General features: G+C 40.0%; 1 pseudogene; it reads left to right on the forward strand.

Moving 5' to 3' along the window:
- Positions 1-8,732: 8,732 nt before the first annotated feature.
- On the forward strand, positions 8,733-9,053 carry LOC118642777 (annotated as a pseudogene).
- Positions 9,054-17,433: the final 8,380 nt, after the last annotated feature.

The following is a 17,433-nucleotide window of genomic DNA, read 5'->3' on the forward strand; positions in this document are numbered from 1 at the left end:
GGTTTGGCTCAGCAGTTAGAGCATCGGCCTGTGGACCAGAGTCACGGGTTCAATTCCAATCAAGGGCACGTACCTCAGTTGTGGTTCTATCTCTGGCCCTGGTTGGGGTCGTGAGGAAGGCAGCCAGTCGCTGTGTCTTTCACACATTGATGTTTCTCTCTCTCCTTCCTTCCCTCCCATTCTACCTGAAAATCAATGCAAAAATATCTTCGGGTGAGGATTTTTAAAAAAAATAATACAGGAGACAAATATATAAAAGTTTTATGATGCTATGTTTCTAAATTGAGAATTTAATGGGTGTCCATCATGGGCATCCTTGTACTTCACCCCAGAATTAAAGGTTACTGAAGAACTAGGGAGCAGCCCCTATTTCAAGGGGAGAAATAGCCAGAACTCATCAACCCTACAGGTAGATCCAAAAGGAGAGACCAGATGGGCTTCATCCCTGCCTTCCTGGTTCCTTCTTCCAAATGTAAGATAAATCATTTCTCTACCCAGAAGAGGAGAAAGGGAAAGGTGAGGAGAGCGGCAAAGAACATTATTCTAGAGCAATGGTCCCCAAAACATGGTCCATTGGACAAGCAGCAACATCAGCATCACCTGGGAAGTTATTAAAAATGCAAATTCTTAGGCTTCACTCAGACCTACTGAGTTAGCAGCTCTGGAGATGGGCCAAGGGTCTGCAATTTAATCAATCCTCCAGGCGATTCAGATGAATAAACAAGTTTGAAAACCAAACACAGAAATCAACCTTAAGAGAAACACAGAGCCAGGGAACAGAGGTTTCTCCTACTTTTACAAGAGCCAAGCACATAGTAAATGTTTTTTACTTTTATCTTGTGAGGTAGGCATAAACATCTCTTTCAGGTGAGGAAAAGAAATTCAGAGAAGTTCAGTGACTTGCCCATGGTCATCAAAGCCCCATGCTATGAAAAGATAAGCTGTCTTAATTACTGTGAAGACTGAAAAAGCTGCTCTCTGGGATTAATTGGGACAGCTCAAGATTAAGGACTTGGCTTAAGTTAGGAGAGGCAGGGTGCTGGAGTCTCAGTGCTGATGTGCCTATGTTCAACCTTCATGGATTCTGGGAATTTTCTCTGGCCTTGTGTTCAAACATCTGGTTGAATCAGCCCTCAGTGAGAGCAAGTTTTAGCTCTCACTTGTAGCTGTTTTAGGACTGGGTCATTTTGGGTTTTAGCCAAAACCGTTAACCCCATTGACATTTGAATTCAAGTTGAGCCTGTTCTTCCCATTTGCTTAGGGAGGAAACAAAGAATCCGACACAGAATCTTCCTCTTAATTCTCTAACTCTTAAATAATGGTTAGTTCTAGAAATTAAGTTAGACCAGAGGCTTGCCTCTAGATGAGTCCTATGATACCCATCTCCTTTCAGAGCAAAAACCTGACAAGAGTTCCTCTTGTAAATCTCTCACCTCGGCAAGAGCTACTCATGAGGCTTCCTGCACCATCCAGACTTAGGAGGCATTTCCGCTCCTTCCACCTGCTAAAGTCTTAGCCTCCAGAACTAGATACCTTGTAAAGCATATCCCCTGCCTCAGCTTAGTGACTGTTTATTCCTGGGGTCAGCTGACCCTGGTCCAATTGCTCTCGCTCCACACCACTGTGCCAACAGCACACACAGGTTATAAGACTGGGGCCCCTGGGGTCTGTTCTCCACGTCTTGATCCATCCTCACTCTCTTATCCCATTTCCCCTTGTTAGTCATAGGACCAGATATGCTATCTGTAGCCATGAGATATCTTAAGCAAATGAGTTCATGGGTTAGCACTGAGTGGAGACCCCACAGAGTTTAGTTTTCCAAAGTGGCATTATATTCAGTCTCACAAATATCTATCAAGCTCTGAGTATGGGCTAGGCCTGTCTATGGGATACAGAGATGAATAAGAAAGATCATCCTCCCTTGTGGAGCTCAGAATCCAGTGGAGAGGCAGATGCATACATCAATTAACACAAGGCTGTGAACAAATGTTCCTGACATGGTGTTTGCATCTAATGGGAAGAGATCACAGGGGAGGAGTGACTGGTTTCACCTGGAGTGGTGGGATGGAGCAGCTCCACACTGGATGTGACCTGTACAAGAATCTAGAGCAGTGCCCTGTCCGGTTTGGTTCAGCGGTTAGAGCGTCGGCCTGCAGTCCTGAGAGACCCGGGTTCGGTTCCCGCTAAGGGCGCGTACATCAGTTGCAGTTTGTCCCCGGCCCTGGTCGGTTGTGCGGGTGGCAGCCACTCGATGTGTTCCTTTCACATCAATGTTTCTCTCTCTCTCTCTGTTCCTCTCTCTCCCTCCCACTCTACCTGAACAAAAAATGGAAAAATGTCCTCGGGTGAGGATAAAAAAAAAAAAAAAAAGAATCTAGAGCAGTGCCACTCAGTGGGTGGTGCCTGTTTGTTACCTTCCAAGACAAAAGAAGAACAGAAACTGAGAGGAAACTTTAAGAAATTTTTATAGCAACTGAGACTGCATGACGTTCAAGGGAATGATCAGTGTATTTTATATAAGTATCAGTCTCTGATATTAAAATACATGAAAATGAAAAACATCTCATGAAAATATAAAAAAACAAACTGATCCCATACCAGGTAGAGAAGAAAAGAAGGGAAGGCCCAACACATGCAAAAGTGCAAGGGTGGGATTCACACAGGGGGCATCATGACTGGAGAAGAGGGGCTGGGCTCATGATGAGGCAAGAGTGATGGACAGGGCAGGAGATGAAGCTAGCAGGATAAGCATGAGTGAGGCTGTGAAAGGCCCTGTTGGGTGCAAGTATTCCATAATCTCCATAAGGAAATGTTGCTAATTTTAAAAATCTATTCGTGGGAATATAATGAGCATTAGCTTTTCTTTCATGGGAAGACACGTCACAATAAAAAACAAGCCTCTTGGCCCTTCATGAGCCAACACAAGCAAGCTCATGGTGAGCACTGTATCCCAGAGGACCACACTCTGGTCTTCCCAATGGCCTGTAGAAGTCAGACCTGCTTGAGCATGCCAAGCTCAAGGAAGGTTTCTCTTAACCATCACAATCTTACACAGAATGAGCCAGGTATGACCTAATGGTGTCCATTATGAGAAAGGAAGCCTGTGTAGAAGCAGCCCAGGCATTTTTCTAGCAAGAAGGGGCAAAAATGTTAGAACGCCCAGCTCTGTCCCACAGGGATTTTTTTCATCTTCTCTCTCTCTCTCTCTTTCGTCTTCTAGGGTGATACAGATCTCAACAGCAGACCACTGAGAGGAAAAATATATGAAAAATGGAAAACTGGGTCTTCCTGAGAATGTTTACCATGCAAAGTAAAGTGCAAGCCAGAAAGAGACGGGTGCTAATGAATAAAGATAGCTGTGGAAGGAAATGGGTTTGGGGATGTAAATACCCAGCCATTAGAGGAATTAAAATTAGCATGGCTTCCCTAAGACTGTATCAAGCTGTATAAGCACTAGGAAAAGAGTAATAGTGGGTCTGTTTCAGTTGAGATCCTACATGTTCATGTCAAGGACGGAATATGTAAAGCCTGTGTGACCTGGCTGTTCTCTAGAAATAATTCCTCACATGGATAATTTCAATGCCTTGTCCCAGTGCAACTTAAATAAAAGAAATATGAAAAATAGACTGACTGGAGGTTGTTTTCAAGGGAGGAAATTTTATTTTTCTAAGATTTCCAAATCCAAAGGCAATTTCTACAATATGTCAGAATTCTATTGTGTCCCTATATCCTAATTCACAGCCTTGTCTCTATTGAAACCATGGAAAGTATGCAATCTTAGTGATGTTCTTTGAAATTTTGAGAGGATAGTCTCAGAAATATAAATACAATCTAGGTTTCATAAAGTTCAGGAAGTTACGGAATCCACTGAAGGGGTGTTAGGATCCATCCTGGCGAATGATCCATGGGGCCTCTGACTGCTCCACTCAGCATCTTGCAGAATGTTCAGACACAGGCAGATCAGCTTCATGAGGGAAGGTAATTTTGTATATTTTACTCACTGCTATATCCTCAGCAACTACAGAGTGCCAGGCCTGAAGTGGGCACACAGTAATTTTGTGTGGAGTAAATAAATGACGGAGACCGAGTTGCCTCCCAAGGTAGTCCCTCCAAACATTTCCAGAAAGTTCTTCCTTAAATCAAGCTGAGATCTGCCCTCTGGTGGGATCCCCTTGCTAACAACCTTGGATTTGATACCTAGGGCCCTGCATAACAACCTGAATGGAAGACAGTTCTTATGGTCCCTCTGGGTTTTCTCTTCTCCAGGTTGAATATTCCTGGGTCCTTCAACCACCCCAAGTGTGGCAGAGTTTCTGCTGTCACCTTCTAACACTACTCAACCCTGTTCCTCTCCTCACTTTCCTAGTCTTCAGAGTGCAGAGACAGAAGGGACGACACTATGAGGGCTCCTTGCCAGTTCACAGCCCTCAGAAAGTACCCTTCCTCAGCTTTCTGGAAATGGTGTCTTCCCTTTTGCTATTAGCATTCTGACCTCTCTCCAATCTACTGGCAGACAGAAATCACTGTTTGGGCTGATAGAGAAAGAAATAATATTATTCTATTGGTGAATCCCTCTCCATTTTCACATTGGCCCATATCACCCTTGTAATAGTTCTAAACTTGGTGCTCTCTAGGCAATCCCGGAGGGAACCACGTTTATTCCTTCTCTGAAAATGGACCAACTGTGAAGACACTGCCCTCTGCTGGTAGGGTCTCCAACTGCTGTGTGTGAATTTCCTGGGCAACACCAACTCACAGAATCCTAGAATGACATTAGAATTTTAGGAATCAAAGGAACATTCCGAGGGTGTCTAGTCCAACTCTCAGAGAGTTGGGGAGTCCCTCCATAACATCTCTGAAAAATGATAATCCAATTTGTACCTGAACCCTTCCAGCAAAAAAAATGGCAGCCCACTGCAATTTTGACTGCCAATTATGGTTCAAAAGTCCCACCTAATAGTAAACCAGAATATGTCTCCCTCAATTTTGTTCTTATTTTGATCTAGTATTCACCTCTGTAATTACATAAAATAAGTCTCATTTTTATACGTTAAAGTTGACAGATATGGGTTTCACTTTTCCAGCACTGTGACTTTGGGCAATTTAACCGATTTCCCCTCCTGTTTTCTCAACTATTAAATGAGAAATAATAACAGCATCTGCCTCACAGGAATGTAAAGTTTAAACAAGATAACTTGGCACAGAGCCTATTGTGCATGACCTTGGACTTTTGCCAAGTTTCTTCTAGCATTCCATAGGACTTCAACATTTGACTTCCAAAGAGAGGTTTGGCAGGGCTGACAGCAGCAGGCCTCTTGCTAGACAAATACAAGGGGCATTCCATGAGGTTTTAAGACGTCATCATTGTTTCCTGGGGGGATAGTCCACCCTGCAGTCCCTCACACTCACACAATTCTAGAGCAGCTCCTCACTTGGGGAAGGAAGGCATTGGGAAGGAGATGTAAACAACTCAGTGACTGGCCTAAAACCATTCAGTTAATAGCAGAGCTACAAATTCTTTGTAGCATGAGATGAAGTGAGGTTTCTAACCCAATATTTATAAGCAAATGGACTTCATCCCTGGCCAGTTTGGCTCAGCAGTTAGAGTGTCGGACCGCGGACCAAAGAGTTTTGGGTTCGGTTCCAGTCAAGGGCATGTACCTCAGTTGCAGTTTGATCCCCAGCCCTTTGGGGTTGTGCATGAGGCAACCAATTGATGTAGGTCTCTCACATAGATGTTTCTCTCTTTCTCTTTCCTTCTCTCCCTCTCTCTCTCCCTCCCTCTATCCCTCCCACACTATCTGAAAATCAATGAAAAAATATCCTTCGGTGAGGATTTTAAAAAAAAGAAGAACAGAAAATGGACTTCACTTAGTAACATATGCTGTTTTTGCCTGAGGACATGTAATTTCAGAACAGCTTGAAGGTCTAAAATGATATAATCAATAGCCTTGCAAAATAATAACATTAGCTGGTATCTACAATCATTAAAGTCAGGGCACTAGCACCATGTTCTACAGAGTAAATGGAGCAAAGACCAATTAAATGGTTTTGTTAAATGTTTTGAGCTACCTTTCAAAGTTCCTAAATTTTATATCACTGATTGTATTAATTGTATTTTCTTATTTTCTATATTCTTGATGCTTCAGCATGGGGCCTCCCTGACTGAGGAGACATTGCCTCTCCCAGACGTACCCTGTTCTTAGAAATAGCAAAGAGCTTTCATACACAGACTAACCCAATCCTGAGCTCATACTCTGAACCACCTCCTCTATCTAGCTCTTATACTCTAGGAGGCAATATTCCCCAGCCCTACTTACACAAAACCAGGTACTAAACAACTAGAGACAGCCCCTATGTCACAGAGCCCAATGAAATTATTCAAACTAGCCAAATCTTAATCTTGCTTACCCTGCCTTGCCCATTCCTTCCCACAGAAACCACAATAAAGATGCATGCCCATGTTTTCCCCTCCTGACAAACCCTGTGTTTTATGTGGCCCTGAGTAGCATGCTGTTATGTAAAGTGCTGAGGTCCCAAAAAACCTCAGTGTATTATTTGTGGATTCCAAAGAAATAACCTGGAGGACTGGCAGTGAAAGACATGGGTTTATTAGGATTTACGTGCATACTGGTGGCAGCCGACTGGTGATGTTTACCATCATACCAGCCACCACTGGTGAAGTCCCACTGAGTCCATCCGGCCTGTGGACAGGCCACACTAGGGGTCGCCTCCCAGACTTTCCCAACACAAGGGAAAGTACAGAAAACAGAAAAACAGGGCATGCAGGGGGAGGAAGACGTTCCTATGTGAAATCAAAACACTAGCTGTTTATAATCCAGGCTTACATCTAGAAGCTGTTTCTCTTTTGGCCTTTCTTAGAATGAGTTGCTGGCCAGGTTCCCAAGGTCTCACAGTCCACTTACACATTGCCTTCACCATAGTTCCCACAGGATAGGAGGGGGAGTTGGAGCATGGGAAGAGGCCCATATTCCCATTTACCATACACATGCCATGCTGTGTCTCCTGCTTCTAGGGATGTGTCTGTGAATACATAAACTTCTTCCTTCGTGACAATCATTTCCACGTCTGTGTGTCCTACCATACTCGATGAAAACAAATCACAGGTTGGAGGGGGGGATTGGGAGGAAGGTGTCAATGGTGGAAAAAAAGAGAAACATCTGTAACAAAAATTAATTAAAAAAAGAAACACAGAAAACTCAGGTACATTTAAAAACATCAATTATCTTCCTCCTGCTTTCACATGTGAACCAATTCTGGGTCCTTGTAGGGAACCCAGCAGGTTCTGGGTCTTTCCCATGGGACATGTCTTTAAGTGTTTCTAGAAATCACAAATACATCACACACACCCCAACCCTTCCACTCACAAGCTACTGGGAGTAGGGGCTAGAAATTTATTGTGAAAAGGCCAACCATGAGTTATTGTAGAATCACAAGACTAGAGGGGAACCTGCTGGCTATTATAAGGAACTATTTCTCCCTCTACTTCCTGAACTCTGGCTTAGGCTAAAAAAATATATATCCTGTAGCTTTGGACCAGTGATTCCATAAAACTTTTCTCTACAAACATTTAAAAACCAACTTTTAAATATAGATACAAAATAGTAACCAGATATGTAGACCAAGGGGAAAACTGTATTATGAGAATTAGGTTTGGGGATAGGAAGGCTTCTGTGGGGGTAAGTACAGAAAGCTACAGGAGAGGCACTCAGCCAGGCTTAGAAGATAAAAGAAGGTGTTCCAGAGGAAATCATGTCCTGCTGAAGCCCATGGATGAATAAGAGTTAGGCATAAAGTGGGGGACAGCATGCTGGGACAAAAGATGGGAGTAGGGAGACCAGCTAAAAGCATGCTTAGGGGCAATAAGCAGCACATCAGCCAACAGTGGTGCAAGCTATAGAGACATTTAATGATTTTACACACCAACCCCTCTGGCACAGTTAGTGCAATGTGAAGAACCTAGATCTCCACTTTTCCATATTGTGTTGCCCTCAGGTCTCTCAAGACAGTTTCCACAGCTCTAACCATCAAGACAGGAAAATGATAAAGACTTTCTCACCATCCCTTTTTATCACAGAGCATATTTTTTCCCAGAAACTCCCTAGAAGACCTCTTCTTGAGTCCTGATTGGCAGAAATGGGTCACACACCCATCCCTAAACCAATTAACATCAAGTGGCAATGGGGTTGGCACATAAGGCATGGACCAACTGTGGTTCATTCCCTGAAAGGGCCCAGCTTTCCCAAGAACAAAAGTGGGGAAGCCCAAGGTGGGAAAAGCGAGGTGTGGATAGTCAGAATGCACATAGAGAATATCGTGAGAGATGGAAGTGACAGAGTGTGAGTGGCCTTGATGACTTGTTATGGAGCATGGACTTCGTTCAGGGGGCAAGAGAGGTTTGTCATGAATTGATCAAGGTTATGCATTTTGGACCCACTGCATCACACCAGAAGACAGATGAGTCCATTTGTGCCATTAATTGTGATGTTAACTTTAATCACTCAATTATGGTGGTGTCTACCCTAACGAAAGAACATTCTATAAAATAATTGGTGTGGGCCCTTTAAGAATGTCAATGTTGTGAAAAGCAAAGGAAAAAAAGCCTGAGGAACTATTTTAGATTAGAATAAAGAAACAACAATTAAATGCAACAAATGGTCTTGGATGGGCTCTGGGACCAAGAAAAAATGCTAGATTGAGAAACAGCAGCCATGGCTCTGTGCTACCCGATGGTCGTGGGCCTCAACAAGGGCCACAAGGTGACAAAGAATGTGAGCAAGCCAAGGCACAGCCGCCGCCGCCGCCGGCGCCTCACCAAGCATACCAAGTTCATGCGGGACATGATCTGAGAGGTGTGTGGCTTTGCCCCCTATGAGCAGCATGCCATGGAGCTGCTCAAGGTCTCTAAGGACAAGAGGGCCCTGAAATTCATCAAGAAAAGGGTGGGGACACACATCCGTGCCAAGAGGAAGAGAGAGGAGCTGAGTAATGTCCTTGCAGCCGTGAGGAAGGCAGCAGTCAAGAAGGACTGAGCCCCATCACATGTAATAAAATCTGTTCAGAAAAAAGAAAGAAAGAAAAAATGCTAGAAAGGACATTATTGGAAAAACCACTGAAAATTGAATATGAACTTAAAACAAACTTATAATTATATTATATAATTAAGTTTTAGAATTAATTATTGTTGTAAATAATAATACTGAATTAACATCAAATATGCTGAATTTGATCATTGTATTATGGTTATGTAAGAGAAGATCCTGTTCTTCAGAGACACATAGTAAAGTATGTGTCTCTTTAGGGATAGAGAGGCATGATATCTGTGACTTACAAATGGTTTAATAAATAAAATAATAACCATTATTGTTATTAATTTTATATACATAAGAGAGAAAGCAAATGTTAACTATTGGTGAATCTACATAAACTAGTATATGGATATTCATTATACTATTCTTGCAACTTTTCTGTAGGTTTGAAAGCTTTTCTAGGGATAAAGAAATACATAGTTGGTAGGCATGATATGACTTGATAACTGCGTGGGAGCCTGTAATCAATGTGTTGTAGTTGATGACACCTTGAAATGAGAGGTAGAGAGGAAAGTAGAATCTGAAGTGGGAAAGGAAGGAGAAATAACAGATTTTATATGTACTGAATTAAAGTGGGAGCTGATGAGATACTAAGTGACGAAGTTCAGTAGCAGTCAGAATAAAATGAGGGGTCAGGAATGAAATGAGGGACACATCTGAGGGTCAGTGACCTACGGTTGGTGGTTTAAGCCAAGAGCCTGTCAGATCACTTAGGGCGTATGTGCAAATGGAGGCAAAAACTTGGGTTCATCAACATAAAGGTTTAGGCCCAGAAGCAGGACTCAAACAAAAACAGTTACGTTCATGAGCAAACCAGCCATTTCATTCAGTGTTCTTACAAAAATAATCATTAGACTTGTAATTTTCTGCCACTTTAAATTTGTTCCTGGAGAGACACTCTTTGTGTTAGTTAACTTGCCTCCAGGTCTAGAGTTACTCAACTTTTGCCAATATCTTCATTTGGAAGTGAGATGTAAGAAGAAGCCCACAGATATATCTCTGATATAATTACAAAAAAATCAAAGGTAATGCTATATGCCACAACGACAATTATCCTTGGTTAATCCATTCCTGAAAACAAGTCTAAAATCAAAGGAACCTATACTATGTTATTTTAAATGAAAAAAATAAAAAAGCATTCACCACATGTCCAAAAACTCCAAATAATTTCTCTAAATATCACTAAAACCCTCTTTAAAACCTATAAAACAATTCTCCAAGCACTCCTGTATAATATAAACATTTTAAACACCACCTAATTATTTAATACTTAACACCATAGTGATTACATCTATAACCAGTACACAAGATATATACTATACTGGATGAGAAGTAAATATTCCCTCTAACCTGCAACAAACATGTACTACCAAGTAAATAAACACTGTAATGATGTGTTAAAGATATATAATTAACGCAATAGGATTTAGCAAGATTAAATAGATAAATGTTAACTTTTTAAAATGGTTACTTACTGCCCCAGATGGGTAGCTCAGTTGGTTAGAGCATCTGTCCTGATACTGCAAAGTTGTGGGTTCAGTCTCTGGTCAGGGCACATACAAGAAGCAACCAATGAATGCATAAATGAGTGGAACAACAAATCGGTGTTTCTCTTTTTCTCTTTCCTTCCTTCTTCCTCTCTCTCTCAAATCAATCTTTTTTTAATGGTTACTTACCAAATGATTCTGGTAATGAAAGGCTAGAGCGATAGGCAACTCTCCCTAATAACTAAAAAAGTGAACAAAATATACAAAACATCTACTCAAAGATAAGAGTGGGCTAGTAAAGCAGTGAACATTAGGTCAAGATCTAAAAGAAAAGAGAACATCAGAAAGTGAGCCCATCATTTTAGGACTGCTTTACCCCAAGAGCTATTTGCTGGTTCCAGAATAGGTGGTTGAGAACCTGAGCAGTACTTTTAACAGCCTAGACTAGAGACAAAGGTTACCCAGAGTCCTCCAAGGTCAAGGGTCCTGGTAAATGTCTGTTGAATTAATCAGGGTTCTCCACAGAAACAAAACCAATAGAATATGAGAGAGAGAGAGAGAGAGAGAGAGAGAGAGAGAGAGAGAGAGAGAGATAAGTAAATATAAAGAGATATCATAAGGAATTGGCTTATATGATTATGAAAGCTGACAAGTAAAAGCTCAGCAGAGCCAATGTCCTAGTTCAAGTCCAAAGTCCAGAAGCTGCTATAGAAGCAGAAAGAGCCAATGTTCCAGTTCAAAGGCAAGCAGCAGGGATTCTCTTTTACTTGGGGGACATTAGCCTTTTGTTCTATTTGGGTCTTCAACTGCTTCAATTGATTAGAAGAGGCCCATGCACATTATGGAGGGTAATCTGCTTTATTTAGTCTACCAATTAAAATATCAATCTCATCTAAAAATACTCTCACAAAAACACCCAGAATAATGTTTGACCAAATATCTGGGCATCTTGTGGCTCAGTCAAGTTGACAAATAAAATTAACTATCACACCTGTGCCTTGGGTTGGGACACTAGGAGTAAGGATGAGTAAGAAAATGAACATTCTTCCCAAGGATTGAAGCACAGCTTTGAGTCATCTGGATGGCCCAGAAAATCTTAATTCCTAAAATTAAATTAAGCTGATCCCAGATTGCTGACACCCTCAGGCACCTGGAAAAATGTAAATCTTATCTGGGCAAAGATACAATCATTTTGGGTCTCAAATTATCCCTACACAATTTTTAAAATAAAATGTTAGACACAACACTGATAAACACATGAGAGGACAAGAACATAAATAAGGACTAGTCATAACAACATGTTGGTAATAGAAACAATCCTTCAGAAAAAATGGCAAATACATGGTATTTACTATAGAATTAAAATGCATGACAAGCCCTGGCCGGTTTGGCTCAGCGGTTAGAGTGTCGGCCTGTAGTCTAGAGAGACCTGGGTTTGGTTTCCGCTAAGGGCACATGCCTCGGTTGCAGTTTGTCACCGGCCCTGATTGGGTCGTGTGGGAGTCAGCCATTCGATGTGTCCCTTTCACATTGATGTTTCTCTCTCTCTCTCTCCTTCCCACTCTATCCGAACAAAAAATGGAAAAATGTCCTCGAGTGAGGATAAAAAAAAATGCATGACAAGAACAGCATATAACTGTGAAGAAGGATAATATTCTGAGACCTCTGCCTTATTCATGAAAAGAAAGGACTGATCATTGCTGTGCTGGTAAATGTTTCTTCAAAGGACAAAAGCCCTGTTCTGTAGTCTTTGCTACTTTCTATCATGTAAATGCTCCTACCATAGCTGATTTCAAGCTACCAACAGGAGGTTACTGATCATGGAGTTGTGAAGAGTTGGGCACAATATGATCTCCGGAGCCAGTGTGAGACAGCTCCAGCATCCCTCTGAATTAGTCCTTGAAAATGAAATCATAAAAATAATCAATCCAAAAGAAGGCAAGAAAGGAGAGAAAAGTAAACAGAATAGTCAGGACTAAAATAAAGCATACAATAATATGGTAAAAGTTAAACTCAAATATATCAGTAATTACTTTAATTGCAACTGTTCTGGATATTTCATTTATAAGATAAACGTACTATAAAAATCAAATGCAACTATATATTTTTATGAGCAACACACCTAAGAACATATGTTAAAATAAAAGTTGAAAGTAAAAAGAGAGAAAATATATAGTAGGCAAACACTAACAAAAAGAAAGCTGGTGTAGCTATATTAACATCTTAAAAGTAAACATTAAGACAAAAAGCACTATTATAAAGGAACATTTCATAATGATAAAACATTTAAATCATCAGAAGACATAATTCTACAATATAGAGGCACCTATAATATAGCACCAAAATATATTTTAAAAAATGACAGAATTAGAGTAGAAATAAACAAATTCGCAATCATCTGAGAGATACTAACACCTTTCTTAGTAACTGAAAGAATAAGCAAGCAAAAACAAATCACTAATTAAAATAGAAGTTATGGCCAGGCTGGTGTGGCTCAATGATTGAGCATCCACCTATGCACCAAGAGGTTGCCAGTTCTATTCCCGGTTGGGGCACATGCCCAGGTTGTGGGCCAAATCCCCTGTGGGGGCATGCAGGAGGTGGCCAATCAATGTTCTCTCTCATCGATGTTTCTATCTCTCTCTCCCTCTCCCTTCTTCTCTCTCTAAAATTGATAAAGAAGAAAATAAAAATAAAAAATAATAAAATAGAAATTATGCAACTAAGATAGAAATTAATAACAAAAATATAACTTAAAACTTCCAAGTTTAGAAATTAAGAAACACCAATTCTACATAAGCTCTTCCAGAAAACTGGAGAAATACTTCTGAACACAAAAGAAAGAAGCCAGAATTACAGAACCAGAATTACCAAAACTAGAAAAGAAATTACAAGAGAAGTAAACTACAAAACAATATCCTTCTTATGCAAAGATTATATATTAAATTTTTAATTGTTAAATTCTTAAATTTGTAACCACTGAATACAATAATGTATAAAAACAATACATCAAGACCAAGTATGCCTTTTTCCACCAATGCAAGTTTAATTCAATACTCTAAAATTAGTCAATGTAAAAACTATAAAACTTCAAAGAAAAGAAATAGAAGAAAATCTATATAACCTTGGATTAGGCAAAGATTTCTTAGACATGACACCAGATAAATGGACTTCCTCAAAATTAAAAACTTCTACTCTTTGAAAGATATTAAGAGAATGAAGAGAAGCCACAGACTAGGAGAAAAACAACTGGGGAATACAGGCCTACTTTGGAGATATTGCAGGTTTAGTTCCAGACCACTACAGTAAAGCGAATATTGCAATAAAGTGAGTCACACAAATTTTTTTATTTCCCAAGTGCATATAAAAGTTATGTTTATACTATACTGTAGTCCATTAAAACTGCAATAGCATTATATCTAAAAAAACCAATGTACATATCTTAATTAAAAAATACTTTATTGCTAATAAAATGCTACGCATTATCTGAGTCTTCAGGGAGTTGTAATTGGTTTGCTAGTGGAGGGCCTTGCCTTGATGTTGATCAAAATGCAGTATCTGGGAAGTGCAATAAAGCGAAGCATAATAAAATGAGGTGTGCTTGTAATAAATTATAAAAATCAATTTGGTACAATATGTTCAAATAATAATTGTCACAATTTATATAGTGCTTTTAATGTGCCAAGAACTGTCTTAGCATTTTGTTTACACTGTCTATTGTAATCCTTAGAACAACCTAAGAGGTGGGAACTATTATCCTCATTTGACAGATAAACTTAGAGAAGTTGACTGACCTGCCCCAAGTCAGTAAGCTGCAGAGTCAGAATTTGAACCCGGTTCTATTTATTTCCTAAGTCAGTAAACTTTCTTAAGCATTCTATTATACCACTGTTTTATTAAAATAATCTAAGGTTACATAACAGCATGGGAAAATGTGTTAGAAACAAAATGTGTAAAAGTAGCCCTGGCCTCCAGGAGATTTACAACCTAGTGGGCTACAGATTTCATTTATCAAATTAGGAAAACAATACCTGGTATTCATAAGTATGCTTGTGTGCTTGTCTTATAAGCATGTTTTTTGTGATAGTATGCTATTTACATACCATTTGACACTACCTTATGCTCCTAGATATCCCATAAACTAATCTCATCTCCATGCTATGGAAATGAACTGGGTGAGCAGCCCAGAGTGGAAAAATCTGTATGTATTTTTCAGTCCCTCTGGCTCTAAATTATACTAAGTCCTTTCTACAGGAAACGTTTCCTCCTTGGACCATACCATAGCAATCATGACAATATCTAAAGCACAAGGATTATTAAGCACTAACAAAGTATATTTTTGTTCTTCTGTTTACTTATAACTTTTTTATTTTTTTTATTTTTTTCTTTATTGGTTTTTAGAGAGAGAAGAGAGAGATAGAAACATCGATGAGAGAGAAAGAACATCACTGGCCACCTCCTGCATGCTCCCCACTGGGGATTTGGCCCACAACCTGGGCATGTGCTCTGACTGGGAATTGAACCAGCAATCTCTTGGTGCATGGGTCAACACTCAACCACTAAGCCACACCGGCCAGGCTACTTATAACTTTTATAAACATTGATTCAGTAACAGTTCCAGCAGTTTTTGTGGTGAGTGGGTGTCAGGCATTAACCCATGGAAGAGATAGAAATTGGATCAGATTGGCAGTAAGTATTCACTACTATTCAGCTGGAGCACAAGTAAGAACCAATCTTCTTACTCTCCACATTCTAATCTATATACTAAATCAAAGTTTTCCTGATCAGAAGAAATTCCTTAGACCTTTGCAAACATGTAATCTTTCCGACCTGCGATTGGTTATGTTCTGCTATATCTATACAAACCCCTCACCAATTAGCAACTGGTGGTAACCTATGTCTCTTTTGAAATCACAGACTATTTCTTTCATTCATTCATAGTTTCATTCGCCAAACATTAACTAGCCCCAAGCCCTTCCAGATTCAAGGCACTGTGCATTTTCTTATATTTAAAATCATTTGTGAACTGATCTTATCCCGGTCTCTAAATTTTTTGAGGACAGAGGGATCTTACTCAACTTTCATGTACATTGCACAAAATGCTTAACATAATACTTGACAATTGGTGAGTACTCACTAAATATCTGATGACTTGAAGCTTGACCAAATTCCAATTCAATCCTATTCCAACTCCAATCAAATCAATAAAGCAAACAAAATTATTCTATCGTAGTGTCCAATCCTTCCCTTTCTCCCATTTCCCATTTTTAAGTACCACCTTCCCTGGAACTAATTTTTTATAAGGCAGAGTCCCCATTTTGGATACCACATGTGTCATTACACAAGTCTAAAAAAACAAACACTAAAAAGTGTTCCTCCTTGGAGTCCAAGGGCTCTTATACAAGGACATGATGGAATAATGGGAAATGTTCTGGCCCAAGCATCAACAGGCCAGCCCTGCCACTGACTTATACCAAAGCCTTGTCATCAAGTCTCAAAGTCTGCCCTGGCTGGGTAGCACAGTTGGTTAGAGCTTTGTCCTAATATGCCAAGATTTCAGGTTCAATCCCCCAGTCAGGGCACATATGAGAATCAACCCATGAATATATAAATACATAAATAAATGATACAACAAATCGGCATTTCTCTCTCTCTAAAATCAATTTTAAAAAGAAAAAGAAAAATTTTTAAAGTCTCAATCTTCTGGTTTTATTTCCTCAGTTACACAATCAGGTGGTTTCACTTCAAGGACCTCTTTAGAATTAAGGTTCTGGCATCTAGAATGACTCATAAATTATTAAATGAAACACATTTTAGCTTTGTTTAGGCTAAAATGCAAAATACTAACTCATATTAAATGTCTCACTGTTATTTTTCGGAGGCTAAGTTATTTCTTTTCTTCTCATTTATTATAAAGAATCTGGTATCATTGATTTGAATGTTATTTTCACCTACATAGATTATAAACTCCTTCTAAGAAGGAACTATCCTTTGTAAAAAGGTGTGATCTTGCCCTGGCTGGTTTGGCTCAGTGGCCTGTCCACTGAAGGATCTTGGATTCGATTCCCGGTCAAGGGAATGAACCTGGGTTGCAGGTTCATCTCCAGCCCTAGTCAGGGTTGTGCAGGAGGCAACTAATCAATGTGTCTCTCTCACATCGCTGTTTCTCTCTTTCCCTCCCTTCCACTCTATCTAAAAAAATCAATAGAAAAATATCCTTAGGAGCCCTGGCTGGTTTGGCTCAGCGGTTAGAGTGTTGGCCTGTGGTCTGAAGAGACCCGGGTTCGGTTCCCGCTAAGGGCATGTACCTCGATTGCAGTTTGTCCCCGGCCCTGGTTGGGTCGTGCAGGTGACAGCCACTCGATGTGTCCCTTTTGTGTTGATGTTTCTCCTTCTCTCCCTCCCACTCTATCTGAACAAAAAAATGGAAAAATGTCCTCGGATGAGGATAAAAAAAAAGAAAAAAGAAAAATATCCTCAGGTGAGGATTAACAAAATAAAAAAAGATGAAATTCAAATAAAACACTGTTGGTATTTTGACTCTGGGTACCAACTCTACACACTTCCAGCTGGTTCAGGAATCCTCGCTTCCACGTGCTGTCCTTTTTTTGCCAAGACATTTTTTTCTAGTGGGTAATTAGTTTAAAATGATTGTTCCACTCTCAATCTGTCCTTTCTCCCTAGGACCAAAGACTTGGTAGCCAGAGGACAAAGTAAAACCAGTTATTTCCAGTGAATTAGTGTTCCCTGATCAACTGTATTAACTAACCCCAGAGAACATAATGTGGCTCTGAAATTGGGAAATTGAAAAGTCACTCTTGTGAACATCACCTTAC

This window comes from Molossus molossus, unplaced genomic scaffold, assembly GCF_014108415.1.
Source record: "Molossus molossus isolate mMolMol1 unplaced genomic scaffold, mMolMol1.p scaffold_m16_p_3, whole genome shotgun sequence".
Classification (NCBI taxonomy): Eukaryota; Metazoa; Chordata; class Mammalia; order Chiroptera; family Molossidae; genus Molossus; species Molossus molossus.